The sequence below is a fragment of the Trichechus manatus genome, unplaced genomic scaffold (assembly GCF_000243295.1).
Source record: "Trichechus manatus latirostris isolate Lorelei unplaced genomic scaffold, TriManLat1.0 scaffold00002, whole genome shotgun sequence".
Taxonomy (NCBI): Eukaryota; Metazoa; Chordata; class Mammalia; order Sirenia; family Trichechidae; genus Trichechus; species Trichechus manatus.
In genome coordinates this window covers 1,533,756-1,555,782 of record NW_004443938.1, presented here as the reverse complement: position 1 = coordinate 1,555,782, position 22,027 = coordinate 1,533,756, and positions in this window count along the sequence as shown.

Here is a 22,027-nt window from a genome sequence, read left to right as displayed (position 1 = left end):
GGGCACCATCTAGCTGTACTGGACTCAGTCTGGTGGAGGCCTTGGTAGCTGTGGCCTGTTAGTCCTTTGGACTAATCTTTTCCTTGTATCCTGTTCTCTTCATTCTCCCTTGCTCCCAAAGGGGTTGGTTAAATAAATTTTTGCTTATCACAAGTTTATGAAAATATTCTCCTATGATGTCTTCTAAAAGCTTTATTTGCTTTACCTTTTAATTTGAGATATACAAGCCACCTGAAATTAAATTTCTGTTATGAGGTGAAGAGAGGACAGAGTTTACATTTTTTCTCTATGTAGGACCAAATGACCAGAGTTTTGGCTTTGTCATAAATCAACGTGCCTATGTGCATGCGTCTCTTTCTACATGCTGTTCTGTCTCATTGGCCCATTTGTCCATCCTTGTGCCAATACCACACTGTGAAGATCAATAACTTCATCTTTATAACTAGTCTTAATATTTTATAGAATAAGTACTTAACTTGTTTGTCTTCTTCAAGATTTCTTTATCTTCTTGGATCTTTGAATTTCCACTACATTTTATAATAATCTCTTTTCACAGAAATATTAACTGCTGAGATATTGATTAGGGTTTTATTGAATCTACAGATCAATCCATGGACATGTTATATACCTCCATATTTTGTCTTTTAAATTTCTTTTCATGGTGTGTGTGTGTGTGTGTGTGTGTGTGGGTGTGTGTGTGTGTAGAGGTTTTGTGCATCTTTCACTAGATTCTTTTCTACTGAATTTTTGGTAGTACTGTAAACGTTAACCAAACCAAACCCATTGCCATTGACTCAATTCCAACTCATAGTGACCTTATAGAACTGAGTGGAACTGCCCCCATAGGGTTCCCAAGGCTATAATCTTTACAGAAGCAGACTGCCATATCTTTCTCCCAAGGAGTGTTTGGTGGATTTAAACTGCCAACTGTAAATGCTATCACCATTTAAATTTTTTGTTGGTGGTGGTGGTGTATAAAAATACAACTGATTCTGTATGTTGACCTTATAGCCTCTGACTTCACTAAATTTACTAACAAATTCTAATTTATATTTACATTCTTCCTGTTTTCTATGTACACAGTCAAATTATCTGGGAATAGTGCCATTTTATGTTTTATTATTTTATATATTTACCAATGTAAGTGTTGATTGAAAATAACCTATTTTTCATTGTTTATGATAAATTTCTAGATATCACACATAGAAATAAAATACAACCTAGAGAATAAAATTAATATTAATCTTTGAAATCAGAATTTTAAAAACGATTCGCAAAAGTAATGAAATTCAATTACATCCTGGAAATAGAAACTTAAAGTAAGCTAAAATTTTTATCTGATGAACATAGTCTTAATGAACAGGTAAAGACAGTTTATTGTAGTTCTTGTAAAGAACTTCTCATTGTTAAATTTACAATCTTCCTGAAACACTTTTTTGTACATTCAAGTTGTTGTGATATTCTACAAAAGGGAGATTGTTGGTTATAACTGTCATCTCAGTAATTAACATTTGTAAAATAATTGTGAATGAACACTCACGAGGTGGAAAAAAGTGGCTGTGATGGTTTAGATTGTGTATCAACTTGGCTGGGCCATGATTCTCATGTTTTGGCAGTCATATAATGTTGTGATCTCTTCGCTGTTGAGAACTGATGTGTGATCACACCCATGATGAGATCTATTGTGAGTAACCAATCAGTTGAAAGGGAGTTTTCTTGGGCTTGTGGAGTGAGGGGCTTTTGCTCATTCTGGATCTTGCGGTTGGTTCTTGTTTGTCTGATCTCCGGTTCTTGGGACTTGAGCTAGCAGCTTACCTTTGGTCTTGCCTGACAATTTTGGGTTTCATTGATCTTCACAACCTATGAGCAAGAGCCCTGCTATCTGACCTACCAATCTTGGGTTCACCAGCCCCTGGGGCTATGTGAATCAGGAGAAGCTTCTATCCTGACCCATGGACTTGGGACATTCCAGCCTCTACAACTACATGAGCCATTTCCTTGATATAAATCTCTTTACATACACTTTACTGATTTTGCTTCTCTAGAGAACCCAGCCTGAGACATTTGGTACCGAGAGTGGTTCTAGAGAAACAAAATTGTAAGGATGAATTTTCTAAATTGGTTCTCAGGTCTGATTAGTCTTAAAGATGTTGATGACTCTGCTTCCAGTAGTAAAGAGGGCATTGCTAATACATGGCATGAGGTGGCAATTCAAATGCGCAAGATATCATCACCGATAGATCAGGTATTGGTGAAAGACAAGGCTCTGGGTAATTGCATGTGTAATACCTTTCTACAATTTTGTCATAATGAGAAATATAAGGAAGCTAGTTAGTTAGTCCTGCTTTTGATAGACAAACTGGTGAAAGAAAGAGATGAGCTCAGGGCTTTAGAGTTAAAGCTCAAGCACCACATAAATGACCTCAAAGTTTCCACTTGTGTCTGAAAGCTTTATTTCCTGTGATAACAGAGCTGATATCGCCAAAAACCAAACCCAATGTCATATCATAAGAGCGGCTGAATTACAACACCAATTCAGCTGCTGACCTCGAGAGGTGTCCAAAGTTAAAGTGAGAACACTGACTGGGAAGAAATGGGATCCTGAAACTTGGGATGGGACATATGGACAGATAATCAAGAAGCTGGAGACACTGAGCCCCTAAATTCCGTTGAATCATTTCTGCCAACAGAACTAGCCCTCTCACTCCCATCTAAAGAGATTACTCCATGCATGTCTGCTAAACCACTCTGCCCAGTAAAAAACATTAGCCCCTCCATTCTCATCTAATGAGATTAACCCAACTGCATCTAAAGTACCTTTGTCTGAGTCATTTCCTGAGGCATGGCCTGAGGCAAATGCTTTACAGGACAATGCTGAGTGTTCTCAAAACACTTTTCCACTACCAATTTTGGCTTCTAGATTGATTACTAGACTTAAGTTCCAGCGAGCCCCAAAAGGTGAAGTATAAAATGTGACTCAGGAAGAGGTTCGCTACACTCCAAAAGAACTGCTTGAATTTTCTAATATGTATGAATAGAAACCTTGGGAATACGTGTGGGAATAGCTATTAAGAGTGTGGGGTAAGGGTGCAAGGAACATAAAGATGGATCAGTCTGAATTTCTTGATATGGGCACACTAAGCAGTTTCTTCATTCAATGTTTCAGCTTGAAAAGTTAGGAAAAGATCTAATAGTTTATTTGGCTGGGTTGCTGAAGCATGGATTATGTGGTGACTTACACTCAGTCAAGTTGAAGTACCAGATCTGCCTTGGTATACTGTAGAAAAAGGTATCCAAAGGCTTAGAGAAATTGTCATGCTAGAGTGGATTTATCAGTTTGGACCCACAGACCCACACATGGAGTGCCCAGAGGACACACCTTTTACCACAATGGTGAGGAACAAATTTGTGAAGGGAGCCCCAGCATCCTTGAAGACTGCTGTGATTGATATTTTATGTAAGTAGATTTGACAGTGGGAACTGCCGTAACTGAATTAAGACACCTAACTACAATGGGGTTGATTGGACCCCATGGTGATGCCAAGTGGCTGCACTCAATCAACAAAGACAAGATGGATGTGGAGAGCAGAGTCAAAGCAGTAATCAGAATAATCTGACTTGCATGGACTTAAGATGTTGGCTGCTTTGTCATGGTGTCCCTGGGAGTGAAATAGATAGGAAATCTACTATATATTTACTTGACCTATACAGGAGAATGAATTCTAGGTCAAGTGAACAGCAGTCTAACTCAAAACGCCAGAGAAGAGAGTCACAGCCCCTCAGTCAATTCCCAGACTTGAGTGAGTTTAACGATTCCTTTGATTGAAGGGGAGGCCGGGTGCCCTTGAGGAAGGACTCCAATACATTGCCAAAAACTTATACCGTTAATCCTTCTCCTAGCCTTGCCCAAAGGAATCTATGGCCTTTTACGAGAGTGACTGTTCACTGGGGAAAAGAAAATAATCAGAATTTTTGAGAATTACTGGATACGGGCTCTGAACTGACACTAATTCCAGGAGACCCAAAACATGACCGTGGCCCACCAATCAGAGTGGGGGCATATGGAGGACAGGTTATTAATGGAGTCTTAGCTCATGTCTGTCTCATAGTAGGTCGAGTGGGTCCCCAAACCCATCCTGTAGTAATTTCCCCAGTTCCAGAATGCATAATTGGAATAGATATACTCAGAAATTTGCAGAACCCCCACATTGGATCCCTGACAGACAGATTAAGGGCTATTATGGTAGGAAAAGCCAAGTGGAAGCCATTAGAATTGCCCCTACCTAGGAAAATAGTAAACAGAAAGTAATACCGCATTCCTGGAGGGATTGCAGAGATTACTGCCACCATCAAGGACTTGAAGGATGCAGGGGTGATGATTCCCACCACATTTCCATTCAACTTGCCTATTTGGCCTGTGCAAAAAATGGATGGATCTTGGAGAATGACAGTGGACTATCAAAAACTTAACCGGGTGGTGACTCTTCCAGAAGTAGTTCCATTGCTTAAGTAAATTAATATATCTCCTAGTACCTGGTATGCAGCTATTGATCTGGCTAATGCCTTTTTCTCCATACTTGTTTCAAAGGATCATCAGAAGAAGTCTGCCTTCAGCTGGCAAGGCCAGCAATACACCTTCACTTAGCTACTTCAGGGCTACATTTACTCTTCAGCCATATGTCATAATTTAGTCCGCAGGAAACTTGATCACCTTTCCCTTCCACCACATGTCACACTGATCCATTATATTGATGTCATTATGCTGACTGGACCTAGTAAGAAAGAAGTGTCAGTGACTCTGAACTTACTGGCAAAACACTTGCGTGCTAGAGGGTGGGAAATTAATCCCACAAAAATTCAGGCACCTTCCACCTCAGTGAAATTTCTAGGGGGTCCTGTGGTGTAGGGCATGTCAAGATATTCCTTCTAAAGTGACGGATAAGTTATTGCATCTGGCTCCTCCCACAACTAAAAAGGAAGCACAATGCCTAGTATGCCTCTGGATTCTGAGGGTAGCATATTCCTCATTTGGGTGTGCCACTCTGGCTGCGTATTTATCAAGTAACTTGAAAAGCTGCTAGTTTGAATGAGGCCCAGAACAAGAGAAGGCTCTGCAACAGGTTCAGGCTGCCATGCAAGCCACTCTGCCACTTGGGCCATATAATCCATCTGATCCAATGGTGCTTGAAGTGTCAGTGCCAGATAGAGATGCTGTTTGGAATCTAGCAGACCCTTATTGGTGAATCACAGCACAGACCCTTAGGATTTTGGAGCAAGGCCCTGCCATCCTCTGTAGATAACTACTTTACTTTTGAGAGACAGCTTTTTTCTTGTTACTGGGCCTTAGTAGAGACTGAACACTTACCATAATCCACAAAGTCACCATGCAGCCCGAGCTGCCCATCATGCACTGGGTGTTGTCTGACCAAGACTCATAAAGTTGGATGTGCACAGCAACACTCCATCATTAAATTGAAATGGTATGTACGAGATGGGGCGCAAGCAGGACTTGAAGGTACAAGTAACTTGCATGAAGAAGTAGACCAAGTGCCCATGGTCTCCACTCCTGTCACATTACCTTCCATCTCCCAGTATGTACCTACGGCCTCAAGGGGAGTTCCTTATGATCAGTTGACTGAAGAAGAGAGAACTCGTGCCTGGTTTACAGATGGTTCTGCATGATATGCAAGCGTCACTCCAAAGTGGACAGTGGCAGCATCACAGCCTCTTTCTGGGACCTTCCTGAAGGACAGTGGTGAAGGTAAATTCTCCCAATGGGCAGATCTTCGAGCAGTGCACCTGGCTGTTGACTTTGTTTGGAAGGAGAAATGGTCAGATGTGTGATTGTATACTGATTCATGGACTGTGGCCAATGGTTTGGCTGAATGATGAGGGACTTGGAAGGAACATGATTGGAAAATTGGAGACAAAAATTAGAGAAGAGGTACGTGGACAGGCCTCTCAGAATGGGCTATAGAAGCAAAGATATTTATGTCTCATGTGAATGCTCATGAAAGTTTGACCTCAGCAGAGCAGGATTTTAACAATCAAATGGATGGGATGACGCTCTCTGTGGAAACCAGTCATCCTCTATCCCCAGTCACTCCTGTCACTGCTTAATAGGCTCATGAACAAAGCGGTCGTGGTGGCAGGGATGGGGGTTATGCATGGGCTCAGCAACATGCACTTCCACTCACCAAGACCAACTTGCTACAGCCACTGCTGAGCGTCCAATCTGCCAGCAACAGAGATCAGTGCTGAATCCCCGATATGGCACCATCCCTCGAGGTGATCAGCCAGCAACCTGCTGGCAAGTTGATTACATTGGACTGCTTTCATCATGGAAAGGGCAGCATTCTGTTCTTACTGGAATAGACACTTACTCTGAATATGGTTTTGCCTTCCCCGCACGCAATGCTTCTGCCAAAACTACCATTCGTGGACTTACAGAATGCCTTATCTACCATCATGGTATCTGTCTTAGGCTGGGTTCTCCAGAGAAGCAAAACCAGTAAAGCATATAAATATATATAGAGAGATTTATATCAAGGAAATGGCTCACGAGGTTGTAGAGGCTGGAACGTCCCAAGTTGGTGGGTCAGGATAGAGCCTTTACCTGCTCCACATAGCTGCAGGGACTGGTGAACCCAAGACTGGCAGGTCGGTGAGCAGGGCTCTTGCTCACAGGCTGTGAAGATCGATGGATCCCAAGATCAGCAGGCAAGACTGCAGGTGAGCTTCTAGCTCAAGTCCCAAGAACTGGAGGTCAAACAAACAGGAGCCAGCTGCAGGATAAAAGCCCCAAGCCTTCCCAGAATGTCTACTTATATTTTATGCAGGCCACAAGCCCAAGGAAACTCCCTTTCAACTGATTGGCTACTCAGAGAAGATCCCATGATGGGAGTGATCACATATTGTGTCTCAGTAGGGAAGTGATCACAGTATTATACTACTGCTGGAACATTGAGAATCATGGCCCAGCCAAACTAACACACAGTCTTAACCATTACAGTATCCCACACAGCTTTGCCTCAAATCAAGGAATTCACTTCACAACAAATGAAGTGTGGCAATGGGCCCATGCTCATGGAATTCACTGGTCTTACCATGTTCTCCATTATCCTGAAGCAGCTGGCTTGATAGAATGATGGAATGGCCTTCTAAAGACACAATTACAGGGCCAGCTAGGTGGCAATACTTTGCAGGGTTAGGGCAATGTTCTCCAGGAGGCTGTATATGCTCTAAACCAGTGTCCAATACATGATGCTCTTTTTCCAATAGCCAGGATTCATAGGTCCAGGAATCAAGGGGTGGAAATGAGAGTGGCACCACTCACTATTACCCTTAGTGATCCACTTGCAAGATTTTTGCTTCCTGTCCCCACGACCTTATGCTCTGTGGGTCTAGAGGTCTTAGTTCCAAAGGGAGGACTGCTTCCATCTGGAGACACATCATTGATTCCATTGAACTGGAAGCTAAGAATGCCACTTGGTGACTTTGGGCTCCTTTTGCCTCTGGATCAACAGGGAAAGAAGGGAGTTACCACATTGGCTGGTGTGATTGATCCTGATTACCAAGAGGAAATCAGATTGATATTACATAATGGAGGTAAAGTATGTCTGGAATGCAGGCGATCCCTTAGGGTGTCTCTTAGTACTACCATGCCTTCTCATTAAAGTCAATGGAAAACTACAGCAACTCAATTCCAGCATGACTACTAATTGCCCAGACCCTTCAGGAGTGAAAGTTTGGGTCACCCCACCAGGCAAAGAACCACTACCAGCTGAGGTGCTTGCTGAGGGCAAAGGGAATATGGAATGGGTGGTGGAAGAAGGTAGTTCTAATTATCAGTTACAGCCATGTGACCAGTTGCAGAAATGGGGACTGTAATTGTTATGAGTATTTTTACTTTTCATGTGTGCATCAAATATTTTTGTTTTCTTCGCTTATAAAATATAAGATGTAAACAGAGGTAGTGCATTTTCGGTTGTATGTGTGTTCACTGTATCATGTTAGTCGCAACCATAACTTTATAATTGTCTTTATTCTGAGAGTATGTATGGTTTAAGGAGATAGGTACAGCTGCCAAGTTGACAAGGGGTGGACTGTGATGGTTAAGATTGTGTGTCAACTTGGCTGGGCCCTGATTCTCAGAGTTTTGGCAGTCATATAATGTTGTGATCACTTCCCTGTTGAGATTTGATATGTGACCACTCCTGTGATGGGATCTACCCTGAGTAACCAATCAGTTGAAAGGGGATTTCTTTGGGCATGTTGTTGTTGTTGCTGTTGTTAGGTGCCGTCGAATTGGTTCTGACTCATAGCAACCCCATGCACCACAGAACGAAACACTGCCTGCTCCTGTGCCATGCTCACAGTCATTGTTATGCTGAACCCATTGTTGCAGCCACTGTGTCAGTCCATCTCACTGAGGGTCTTCCTCTTTTTTGCTGACCCTCTACCAAGCATGATGTCCTTCTCCAGGGACTGATCTCTCTTGACAACGTGTCCAAAGTATGTAAGACACAGTCTCCTCATCCTTGCTTCTAAGGAGCATTCTGGTTGTACTTGTGTGTGTGGCCTACATCAAATATAAGTGTATGTTCTGGCAAGGTTCGGGGGCTTTTGCTTATTCTGGATCCTGCAGCTGGTTCCTGTTTGTTTGACTTCCGGTTCTTGGGACTTGAGCTAGCAGCTTACCTTTGGTCTTGTCTGCCAATCTAGAGATTCATTGATCTTCACAGCCTGTGAGCAACAGCCCTGTTCTCTGACCTGCCAATCTTGGGTTCATCAGCCCCTGCAGCTACGTGAATAAGGGGAAGCCTCTATCCTGACCCACGGACTTGGAATGTTCTAGCCTCTACAACCTCGTGATATAAATCTCTCTATATATGTATATTTACACACTTTACTGATTTTGCTTCTCTAGAGAACCTAGCCTAAGACAGTGACCTTAAGTGCAATGTTGTTTTTGTGCCATCAGATTGATCTCGACTCATAGTGACCCTATGCACAACATAAAGAAATGCTGTCCTACACCATCCTCACTATTGTTGCTATGTTTGAGCCCATTGTTGCAGTCACTGTGTCAATTCTTCTCATTGAGGGTCTTCCTCTTTTTCACTGATACTCTGTTTTACTTCTACTTTACCAAGCATGATGTCCTTCTCCTGGGACTGACCCCTTCTTATAACATGTCCAAAGTACATGAGACGAAGTCTTTCCATCCTCCCTTCTGAGTAGCATTCTGGCTGTACTTCTTCGAAGACAAATGTGTTCATTCTTCTGGCAGTCCATGGTATATATTCAATAGTCTTCACCAACACCATAATTTAAATGCTTCAATTCAAGTGCAGGAGGTACATTATGGTGAAATGTTGATCTTTAACCTTGAGACTCTTTTCCCCAAAGACAATAAACCAAAAACCAAACACATCATAGTAAAGTTGACTCTGACTCATGGAAATCCTATAGGACAGAGTAGAACTGCCTGTACAGTTTTCTAGGCTGTGATCTTAATGGAAGCAGATTGCCAGGTCTTTCTCTTGCAGAGCAGATGTTAGGTTCAAACCTTTTGGTTAGCAGCCAGCTCTTAACCACTGTGGCACTAAGGCTCCTTTCTAAAGACAATAGCACATAGAAAATGGCAGATGGACAAAGGCAATACATAAACCTACACTCCAGTGCTTGTAAGAATACACTTCTTCTTCTTGAGCAGATCCACTTTCCCTCAGTGGTGTCGGAGCAGCTTAGCTGGACTGCTGCGTAGCATGCTTCCATTTTTTTTTTTTTTTAATTGGGAGTAGCTTGAGGAACTACTCAGAGATCTGGTGCTAAAAGAAACATGAAGACTTGGTTAAGATGATACTTATCAAAGGACTAACATATTTATTATTATCCTACATCTCCTATTGATGTAAGCTAGGGAAATGGTACCCTTGGCTAAAATCAAAATATTATCGGAGAAGTACTATGCCAGTATAGCAGTTCACATGAGCTGGTTAGTGCATACCTGCAAGTGCGGTGTAAATGGGACACATCAGAGTCAGGTATGTAGGAAGACTGGGGATCGGTCCAGGGTGCAGTGCTTTGCAAAGAAAGGGTGGGTCCAGACAGGCATCAAACTGGAAAACTCTAGGAGGTTGGAATGAACACAAAAAACTCATGGAGGCAAGGAGGCTTCAGCGAAGGCAAAAGGCTGTAGAAGTCAAGTTTTACTTACTACTCTATGCTGCCTTGATACGGTATAAAGTGAGGTCAACAGATTCCAGAGGATGTTATTCTTTTCTGTCTTCCAATTCCTTTGTGTGTCTTAGTTTCTTTCTACACACACACGTACACACACACACACACGCTCACACTCTACTCACATTATAACATCCCCAAAATGATAAATACACACTGTAGTTTACCATTTTGCAGCTCAACTATCCCTGCTCACCCACTGTCCATAAGTACCCTTCAAGTATAAATTTACTTGCTATATTAGCTTTCTCTTATTATTGTCGTGTGCCATCAAGTCAATTCCAACTCTTGGTAACAGAGAACTGCCCCGCAGAATTTCATAGGCTGTAATCTTTACAAGAGCAGATCGCCAGGTCTTTTCTCCCACCTAGCTACTGGTGGATTCAAACAGCCGATCTTTCGGTTAGTAGCTAAGTGCTTAGCCATTGTGCCACCAGGGTTCCTTGTTAGTTTTCTAGGGCTTCTGTAACAAAGTACCACAAACTGTGTGGATTAAAACAACAGAAATTTATTGTCTCAAAATTCTTGAAGCAACGAGTCCGAGTTCAGAGAACAGCAAATGTTTGAAATAGTTGTTTCAGAGAGTTAGGGAGAGCATTTTGACCAGAGAAGCATAGTTGTGTTAGAATTAAGCTTCCATTTGAAACCATGATCATGAGTGTCTCCCAAATCTATCCCTTTCCTTCCTTCCATCAATGATTACCATTATCCTGAATTATAACAAATCTGTCATTCCCACAATATATCTAACTTTTATAAATTACCTTTTTTTACAGACACATCAAATTTGTACATGGGGACAAACAAAGTAACTGACACTTGCTGATATTTTAATTAAAAAGTGTGTATTTAAGAAACGATGAAAAAATAGAATTTTTAGAAGGAAAAACTTAGATTGATCAACAAGTCAAATTCCAAAGTAAGCTTTGCCCATTAGTAAATCTGTTAGAGCAGCTTGCGTTGTCCAAGAGACTAGGCAGTAGAACTTGAATCCCCGCAGCAGCTCCACCCTAAGTATGCTGGGTGGCCTGGAGCAAGTAATATGATCCTTTGGTTCCTGGATTCCATATCTGCAGATGATGTACTAGCCCAGAGTAGCTTCAGCTGAACTGATGAAGCAACATCCAGGGACCGAGGTCAAGTTGAGTTCTCCCAGTCCCTCGCAGGAATTTTGAACATCACCATAGACCTTAATGAATATACTGTGGCTATAGAAGTAATTGGGAATTGACCAAGATACCCCAGCTGCTTGTCTCCTGGAATTCTTCATGTTGACCCCAGATAATTACTGCATTGCAAACTCAGAAAACTATGTGACCTGCCCACCTCCAAAGAGTCACTTGAGGTTATGAAAGAATTCAACCTCTGGGTCAGTGCATTAAAGAAGAAAGACCCTCTCTTTACAGTCAGACTACTAAAGGTTCAAAATGTGTGCAATTACTGTACAATCATTACACATGATCTTCTTTAAATTCCCTAATAAGGAAGACTGAAGAAGAATTTATGCCTTTGAATTATGGTGTTGGGGAAGAATATTGAATATACCATGGACTGCCACAAGAACTAACAAGTCTGTCTTAGAAGAAGTACAGCCAGAGTGCTCCTTGTAAGCAAGGATGGCGAGACTTCGTCTCACATACTTTGGACATGTTATGAGGAGGGACCAGTCCCTAGAAGGACATCATGCTTGGTAAAGTAGAGGGTCAGTGAACAATAGGAACACCCTCAACGAGATGGATTGACACAGTGGTTGCAACAATGAGCTCAAACATAGCAACAATAGTGAAGTGGTGCAGGACCAGGCAGCGTTTCTTTCTGTTGTACATAGGGTCGCTATGAGTCGGAACTGACTCAGCAGCACCTAACAACAACAAGAAGTCTCAGTTCTCATCTGTGTAAAATGGGGAAAAGTAACTCAACCTCACAAGAGCAGATAGTAGGTACTCCAAAGATACTGGTGAGTATTAGTCTAACTGGACTCTACTCCATTTCTGTAAAGTAAAAATGTTGATAATAGATAAAAATGAAGTATATTTTAAGGGCATGATAAAGAGATTTGTTTTTTAATCCATATGATGATATTGACAGGTTATATATCTTACATATGAGTACTGTTGTTGTTACAAATGAGTATAGTATATTGGAAAAAAGAAGGCTTTGGAACCTGTCATACACTAATTTGAAGTTCCTTTCTGTCACTAATGTCCCTCTAGATCATTAATGGCTATAGGTGTGTGTATGTGTGTTTGTGTGTATTCATTCAATAAATTTTTTTTCTTACCGAGAATATGCTCTAATCATTTATGGAAATTTAACCTTCCTTTCCTAAAGTGGAGATAGTAATGCCTATCCTGAGGATTAAGTGTGGTTAGGAATAGATGGCCCCTAACAGAGTGCCCATTTCCTTATTTTTTTTCTTTTCCTTTCTGTTAAGGATTGAATTGTGTCCCCCTAAAAGTTATGTTGAAGTCCTAGCCCTGAAAATGCTAACCTGTGAATATGACCTTGTTTGGGGAAATAGGGTTTTTCTTTGCAGATGTTGTAAGTTAAATTAAGGAAGTCATATTGGAGTAGGGTGGGTCCTAATCCTAATCTCTTCTGATTCGTGTCTTATAAAAGAGAAGGGCAGATATGGAAACAGAGTAACACCCGTGGTAAGAAGCCCTGTGACGACGGAGGTAGATGCAACTACAAGCAGTAGAGGAACACCAAGGATCTCCGGCAGCCACCAGAAACGGGGAGCAAGACATGTGGAACAGTTCCTCTTGCAAAGCCTCAGAAGAAACCAACATGGCTGACACCCTGGTTTGGAGTTCTGGCCTCCAGAACTGTGAGTAAATAAATTTCTGTTCTATAAAGACACCACTTTGTGGAGCTTTCTTATGGCAGTCCTAGGGGACTAAAACATAATCATAAATCAACCATGTAGATTTCTAATTTTTTCTTGGGGGAAAGTTGGCTTTGGCATATTCAAGAAAAACAAACAAACAAAACGTATTGGGCAACTTGAGATGAAAGCAGGAGCTACCCTATCCTATGAATATTCAGAAACAAGTAGGGGTAAGTGTTTCAATCCCACTGGGCTTAAAGATTTGGAAGTCAGTGGAAGAAAATTATAAATAAGGTCACTTCACAAGGTCAAAGAATACTCAAAGTTAGTGAAAATTTGAAGATGGCAATGATTCCTTTTTTTTTTTTTTTTTCTGGCTACATATTCCCTAGCTGTCATTAAATAAATGGGAAACGCTGGTGGCATAGTGGTTAAGTGCTACAGCCACTAACCAAAAGGTCAGCTGTTCAAATCCACAAGCCTGTCCTTGGAAACCCTATGGGGCAGTTCTACTCTGTCCTACAGGGTCACTATGAGTCGGAATCAACTCTACAGTGACAGGTTTGGTTTTTCCCATAAAGAAGACCTGGTTTGTAAGGAACTTACAGATTAATTGCTAAAATATTATTAGTGCATTCAAAACATATGACAACTATGAGAAAATAAATTTAACTGCTCAAATTCATGGTACAAACTCTATCTGCTTAGAAACTCAGAAAAAAAAGGAATAACAGCAATAATTGTTGTTTTGGGGAACTATGGGAACATATTTTGGTTTGGTTTTTAGCATGTGGCCAACATCTCAGGCAAAAGAAAGCTGGGTTACAGATTCATTTTTCAGCAGTGGTGTGCTAACATGTGAGAAATTTTGGTAGGTCACCAAATCATGTCCTACCTCTCCTTTCCCTGAAAAGTGTCCATATGCAAAGACATCCTACAAAGCTCGTACTGAAAACATTATTCACATAGAAACTGAATGACATGGGCAAGCTGCTCATGTTTTTCAGTTGCTAGTAGGAAGATTGGATAGAAAATAAACCAGAATAAAAATAAAGCATTTTCTGATGGAGCACTTTGGCTCCCACCCTATCAGCAGAATGGCTGTGTCTTCATTGAATAGAAACAGGATGTGAAAGCAAGGGGAGTGTTTGAGAAATGGCATTAGGTCAATGAAGCTGGATTGTAGACAACGTAATGGGGTTTACACAAAATGAACCTAGAAGGTGGTTGAGGGCTGCTTGGAAAATATGTAAATGCCAGATTAAGGACTTTCTACTTGATTCTATAAGCAAAGGATACTCATTCATATTTTCTGAGAAAAAAGATAGACATAATTTGACCGTGTCTAGCATGCATTAGACATTTGTTTGGGACAAAAATTAATTTTCAAATTTACAGCCTCTAGTCTTCATTTTTCAAAAACACTGTAACGACTAGTTCATAAGAGAAGAATACGAGTAATAAGCCTCTGGACAGCTAAGGAGAAAGGGGCCCATCAGCAGGCTTTTCTCATTGTGCTTCCATGCCACCAAGCTGCCTCCATGCAGCACCCTTCTCTCTTTAGGAATGCACACCCTTCATCTACCATTAAAGGAAATAAAAACAGTTGCCATTGATTCCATTTCAACTCATGGCCACCCTCAGGTGAATCAAAGAAGAACTGTGCTCCACAGGGTTTTCAATGGCTGATTTTTCAGAAGTAGATCACCACACCTTTCTTCTGAGGTGCCTCTGGGTGGACTTGAACCTCCAACCTTTTGGTTAGCAGCCGAGTGTGTTTGTACCACCTAGGTATCCTCATCTACCATGTGCCTGCCTTATCTGCCAAGCTCACATTTCCAAATCCTTACTCATCCTCCCAGTTTCACTTTCTGATTAGAAATTCAGAGAAAGTCACAGATAAATAAAATGGTACAAGGTGGAAGAAGCGAATCTGACCTGCACTAGTCTCTTGGGGCAGCCATAGCTGAGTACCACAACGGGGCAATTTGAAACAAGGGGAATTTATTGACTCACCATGTCGAGGTGTCAGCTGAGCCATGCTCTGTCTGAATGTTCTAGGGGAAAGATCTGTCCATGCCTCTCTTAGCTTCTGATGGTTGCTGACAATCCTTGGCTTTCCTTGGCCTGTTGATACATCACTCCAATATTTGCCTCTGTCATCACATGGTGCTATTCCTGTGTACGTGTGTCCAAATCTCCCTCTTCCTGTAAAAACACCAGGTATTGGATTAGGTCCCTAGTCCAGTATGACTTTGTCTTAACTTGATTATATCTGTAAAGACCCTATTTTCAATTAAGGTCATGTTCACAGGCTCCATGTGGACATGAATTTTTAAGAGACACTATTCAACCCAGTCCAAATGGGGAGGATGTTGGTACAGTTGTATTTCAGAAAGGTGGGAACAGAGAAATATAAGATGTGGCTGTAGGAGTGGGAATGGACCCCGTCATGTATGGCCTTGTAGTCTATGTAAAATATTTTCATCGGTTTTCTAAGGGTAATGGAAGCTCCATGGAAGGGAGAAGATGTGTGGCCTTATCAGATTTTTGTTTAAAAGAGGCCCTCTTCTCTCAGAGGGGGGCATGTGCAGATGGAATCAATACAAGGATAGAGCAGGAGCCTAGGGGTGATCTCATGGTAGTTTGGACTAGAGTTGTGGTAATGGACATGAGACCATTTTAAAAGACTTGAAAGATTTTGCAAAGAGGCATTTGGCAGGACTAGTGTTTCTGTAACAAAATACCACAGATTGGGTGGCTTATAAGACAGAAATTTATTGTCTCACAGTTCTGGAAGCTAGAAGTCCAAATCAGGGCATTGGCCACGTTGATTCCTTCTGAGACTTTGAAGAAGATTCGGTTCCATGCCTCTCTCCTAGCTTCTGATGATGACCAGCAATCCTTGGCGTTCTTTGGCTTGTAGATATATCTTCACATGGTGTCTTCTCCCTCTGTGACTCAGTATGTTTTCTTTTATAAGACACAGCTCAGAAGGGCTTAGGACTTACCTTACTCAGGTATGACCTCACGTAAACATAACTGATAACATATTGAGAGAAAGAGCCTATTTCCAAACAACGTCACATTCACAGGCACAGGGATTAGGACTTCCACATATCTTTTTGATGACACAATTCACCCCATAACAACCTGGTTATGGGGTGGCTATGGGAGGTGCAGTAAAGGCAAGTAAAAAGATGACTGCTTTGTCTCTGGCTTGAATGGTTTATTGAAAGTTGGTGCCAAAATTTTGTGAAGAAAATACTAGAACATGCAAAACAGGTTAGTATGGGGGAGAGGGAGAAATTCTTTCCAGTTTGTGCAGTGTGTCTGAAAGAACCAAACGGAAATGTCAAGTATCCATTTGGATATGTGGTTCTGGAACTCGGAGTAGAGGTGCAGACTGGTGAGTCCCATTGTTAACTATCTGCAAATACACAATAAATCATGGACATGGTCAAGATTGTCCAGAGAGAGAGTCTATATTTGAAAGAGAATATAGCATAGGCCAGAGACTTGAGCATCTCCAACATTTTATGACTGGTGAGGTGCAATGGATAGATTTTATATGGCCTTTCTAGCCGTGGTCTTGTATCTCCCACAGAATGATTGGCTGGACCACAATCTTTCAAGGGATTGGTCTATTGTTATGCAGATTGAGTGATTTATGGTCCACCATGGGGATTGCGTGGTCCTAGTGGGCAAACCACACCTTGAAATTGACAAGGCCAATCCCACAGAGGTTCTGAGGGACCCTACTACCATCAAGAGAGTCTAGAGTGTAGTTCATTTTTGTGGACCAAGGACCCTACTCTGAGAACCTTCTAGACCCAGAAGAAAGAGCTGCAACACTGAAGACAGCACAAGATGACGAGAGACAGTGTCAGTGGGCTTGCCGGCCCATGAGGTGAGAGCTGAGCGCTTTTGGGCAGGACATTTGGTAGCAGAGCTAAAAGAGATGTAACACTTGTTGTGTAGGGCAAGAAAGGCATGAGTGTGCTCCGCGCAGGGGTTGCACGCCTCCCCCCCGGGCAGCGGGGTTTCGGGTAAACAAGAGAGACCCGAAGGCCTGGGTAGCATGGCAGAAGCTGGCAGCAGAAGCTTAGGAGGGACCAGACCAGCGGCAGAGGCTTGGGAGACCCTGTGCAGAGGTCTTCCTGATGGCAACGAGGAGCAGTGACCTGGCAGAAGCCTCAGGCAGTGTGGTGGTAGCTGGAGGCAGCGGTGACGTGAACACAGCATCTGACCTGAACCGCTACGTGCCTGCCCAGCAACATAAGAATGGACAGGGGTAATTTGGGGAAGCGTAAGAACTTCTCCTTTGAGAATCTGTTATTATTGTCTACTGTTGGCTTTCTATAAATAATAATGATGGCTTTCACTTTGTTAACACTGTGTAAATGTCCCAAGTGTCCAGCTGGATCACAGATGAACGTAGCGCCCGTGGAATGGTTGATGTCAGTGGGCGTATGCACTTCATTGCTAGCAGTCTTATGTCTGCCTGGAAGTTTGAGGCACAGCCTGTCTGCATGTGCAGTGCAGACAGACAGACAGGCACACAAGTGGGAAGAGAAAAGGCTTCAGTGGAAATGGAAAATGAGAAAACAAAGAATGTCAAGAAAGCCAGGGAAATGTGTTTTGGGAGGAAAATGAATGGTGTGCTTTTAGAAGGAGAGTGTAATCACAGTCTCAAATGCTGCTGCTGAGGTTGAGTAAGATGAGCCTTGACATGGCCCATACATTCACAGGCTGGGAGGTTGTTGGAACCCCATCCAAATGTATTTTTGTGGAGTCATGGGGAGAAGCCATCTTGGAGTGGGTTGAGGAGTGGACGGGAGGTGAGGACCTGGAGCACACGTTTCAGAATGCTGCTCATGGCCATGCAATAAATTTTGTGATTCTTTACTAATTAAATCCTCTTCCTATTAGGGACAGCAATGTGTCTAGGCTAAAAAAAATTAAAATTAATAAAATTTTGGAAAAAGCTAAATTTCCTAGGTTTCTTTGCAGCTAAGTATGCACTTTTGGCACAGTTTGGGCCAACAACATGTAAAGGTACGACATTTTGGAAAGCCACTTTTCTCCTAGGATGAATTTTTCAACTAGCACTTGCTTTTTGCCCCTTGCTCTTCCCCCTTATTCCCACCCTGAATGTGATTGCAATGCCTGGGAGTGCAGTAGCTGCAATCAGCCATGAGGACAGGTGCAGGATGCTAGTGATGGCGGGGCAGCTGGCTGAAAGGAGCATGACTCGGGGATGAATTCTTTGAGTGCTGGATTGCTTACTTATGGATTTCTTGTTATCTGAAAAAGAAAAAAAAAGTATCTTTTTTAGTTAAATCATTGTGGATGTGCTTCTGTGTCTGTGAAGCTGAAAACCATCATTACTGACACAGTGGATAGAGCTAACTTTTTGAGAAGTCTGGTTGTGAAAAGGAGGAAAGTGACAGAGCTATAAATGAAGCATATCAAAGGCAAAGGGTAAGAATAGAGTTCTGGGACAAAGTCTGAATGAGCACGAGAAAGAAGAAGTGAAGGCCATTGTTAGAACATATTCTCAATGGTGTTGTATAGGGCACACTACTGTCTATGCCACATCTGCTTCACAAAGGCTTTCAAGGAAGAAGATGGCTTTGATACTTATTATTGTAATGAATTTTATAATGAATTTTAAAGATAACTTGGAAATATTACCTTCAGCTGTGCTTTTATTTTAATTTAAAAGGATCAACATATTAAATTCAGGTTGTTTCAGAAATTATTCTTTCATTTAGGACTAAAACTTTAGCCATTTTAATAGCTAATTTTTGTGAAACAAATTTCTCTTCCCCCTTTTTTGCCTCTCTCTCTCGACCAAAAAATCTATAGGTAAACTTGAATATTATGGTGAATGTGGAAATATATATTCTTTGGGACCAGTTTAGGGTAAATTGATTGATGTTGCATTATGCAAGATCAGACTACAGTAAAAAAAAATATTAATATTTGGAGATCTTGTGTTTCATTAGAAATGTACTTAACTAAAACTGAACAAAAAAACTTGGAAAAGTGCATATCTTTTATACTCTTGCAATTTTTTGTATGTGTACCATAACTTTGTACACATACAAATACTTTTCACACTAAAAGTATATATAATTCCCTGTCTGTAATTTAACAGATAAATATCCATTAAGTCACTTGGTGTACTTGGAATTCATATAATATGATGTAAAACATATCATTTTAATGGTTTCTAAAGCCTATTACAGAAAAGTAATTCAGACAACTGTGCATATTTTTCTTGTTACCCAATGGCAAAGGATTTTGGATATGTAAACAAAGAGAAACAGACATCCAAATGAGGGAAGAACCTCTCATGCTGTTTTACTCGTGGCCCACCAGTGCATGCTTCATTCCTAGAGTATATTAATTATTGACCTGGTGTCTCTAATGCTGAGGATTTTAGTACCTATCAGCCTCCTAAAGCAAAGAGCTGGTCACTTGTATTTATTTTTCATTAAAAAAAGACTAACAGAATTGCACTGAATTACATTTTGTAAAAATACACACACTGAAGACTCCTCTGTCTCTGAGCAGTTACTTTTAGGATCACAGCACTAAGGGGAAGCTCAGAAGCATCTAATTCAAACAAGAAATGTCAATCTCCTTTCTCCAGCATCCAACCCAGTCACGTTACACTGATCACCTCCTAGAAGACCATCCCATTGCACCATAACACTAGCTTGGGAAACCTCCACGCATGCAGACAACCTCGCTTGCCAAAAATGAAGATGACTTGAAACACTTACTGATGAAGGTCAAAGTCTACAACCTTCAGTACAGATTATACCTGAATATAACGAAAACAAAAATCATCACAACTGGACCAGTAAACCACAAGATGATAACTAGAAAAGAACTTAAAGTTGTTGATGATTTCAATCTACTTGGACCAACAATCAACGTTCAAGGAAGCAGCAATCAAGAAAGTAAATGATGCATTGCATTGGGCAAATCTGTTTCAAAAGACCACTTCAAAATGTTAAAAACAAGGATGTCACTTTGATGGCTAAAGTGCTCCTTACCCAAGCCATTATCTTTCAATTGCCTCATATGCTTGCAAAAGCTGGACAATGAAAAGGGAAGACAGAATAATTGATGTATTCGAACTGTAATATTGGCAAACGATATTGATTATAACATGTACTGCCAGAAGACTGAACAAATCCATCTTAGAAATACAACCAAAATGTTCCTTAGAAGCTAGGATGGCAAAACTTTGTCTCACTTACTTTGGACACATCATCAGCAAAAACCAATCACTAGAAAAGACCATCATGCTTGTTAAAGTAGAGGGTCAGTGAACATGAGGGAAACCTTCAATGAGATGGATTGACATAACAGCCGCAACAACGGACTCAAAGATACCAGTGATCATGAAGATGGTGCAGGACTGGGAAATGTTTCGTTCTGTTTTACATAAGAGCACCATGAATCAGAACCAACTTCAAGGCAGCTAACAACAACAATATATCCATTTCATCCTCAACAGCTGAAGGACATAGTGAGAGTCTTCATTCTGTCTTGCAATTGGAGAAGACTAAGGTTGGCATTGAGGACAATTCCCAAGATGCTTGGTATCTTACTTCTTTTTATTTTTATTTTTGTTAGTACACATATTGTTTTATGACACTGGTTAACAACCCCATGACATGTAAACACCCTCACTTCTTGACCTTGGGTTCCCTGTTACCAGCTTTCCTGTCCCCTCCTGCCTTCTAGTCCTTGCTGGTGTACCCTTAGTCTCATTTTGTCCTATGGGCCTGTCTAATCTTTGACTAAAAGGTGAACCTTAGGAGTGACTTCATTACTGAGCTATAAGGGTGTCCAGGGGCCATACTCTCAGGGTTTCTCCATCTCTGTCATGCCAGTAAGTCTGGTCTTTTTTTGAGTTAAAATTTTATTCTACATTTTTCTCCAGCTCTGTCTGGCACCCTCTTTTGTGATCCTGTCAGAGCAGTCACTGGTGGTAGCCAGGCACCATCTAGTTGTACTGGACTCAGTCTGGTGGAGGCCGTGGTAGTTGTGGCCCATTAGTCCTTTGGACTAATCTTTCCCTTGTGTCTTTAGTTTTCTTCATTTTCCCTTGCTCCTGAAGGGGTGATATCAGTGGAGTATCTTAGGTGGCCCCTCACAGGGTTTTAAGACCCCAGATGCCACTCACCAAAGTAGAATATAGAGCACTTTCTTTAAAAACTATGTTATGCCAATTGAGCTAGATGTTCCCTAAGACCATGGTCCCCACAGCTGTCAGCCCAGTAATTTGGCCCCTCAGGGAGTTTGGATTTGTCCATGGAGCTTCCATGACCTTACCCTGAACAAGTTGTGCCAGCTTCCCCAGTATTGTGTACTGTCCTACCCTTCCCCAAAGTTACCACTTACCTATTGTCTGTTTAGTGTTATTCAATCCCTACTCCTCCTCTACCTCGTAACCATCAAAGATTGTCTATTTTTGTGTGTAAACCTTTTCATGAGTTTTCATTGTAGAGGTATATACAATATTTGTCCTTTTGTGATTGACTTATTTCACTCAGCATAATGCCCTCCAGATTCATCCATGTTGTGAGATGCTTCACAGATTCATCACTGTTCTTTATTATTGCATAGTACTCCATTGTGTGTATGGACCATAGTTTGTTTATCGATTCGTCTGTCGATCGGCATCTAGGTTGTTTCCATCTTTTTGCTATTGTGAGCAATGCTGCCATGAATATGGGTATGCATATGTCTATTCATGTGACAGCTCTTATTTCTGTAGGATATATTCCCAGGAGTGGGATTGCTGGATCATATATTTCCATTTCTAGCTTTCTAAGGAAGACCCATATCGTTTTCCAAAGTGGTAGTATCATTATGCATTCCCACCAGCAGTGCATAAGAGTTCCAATCTTCCCGCAGCCTCTCCAA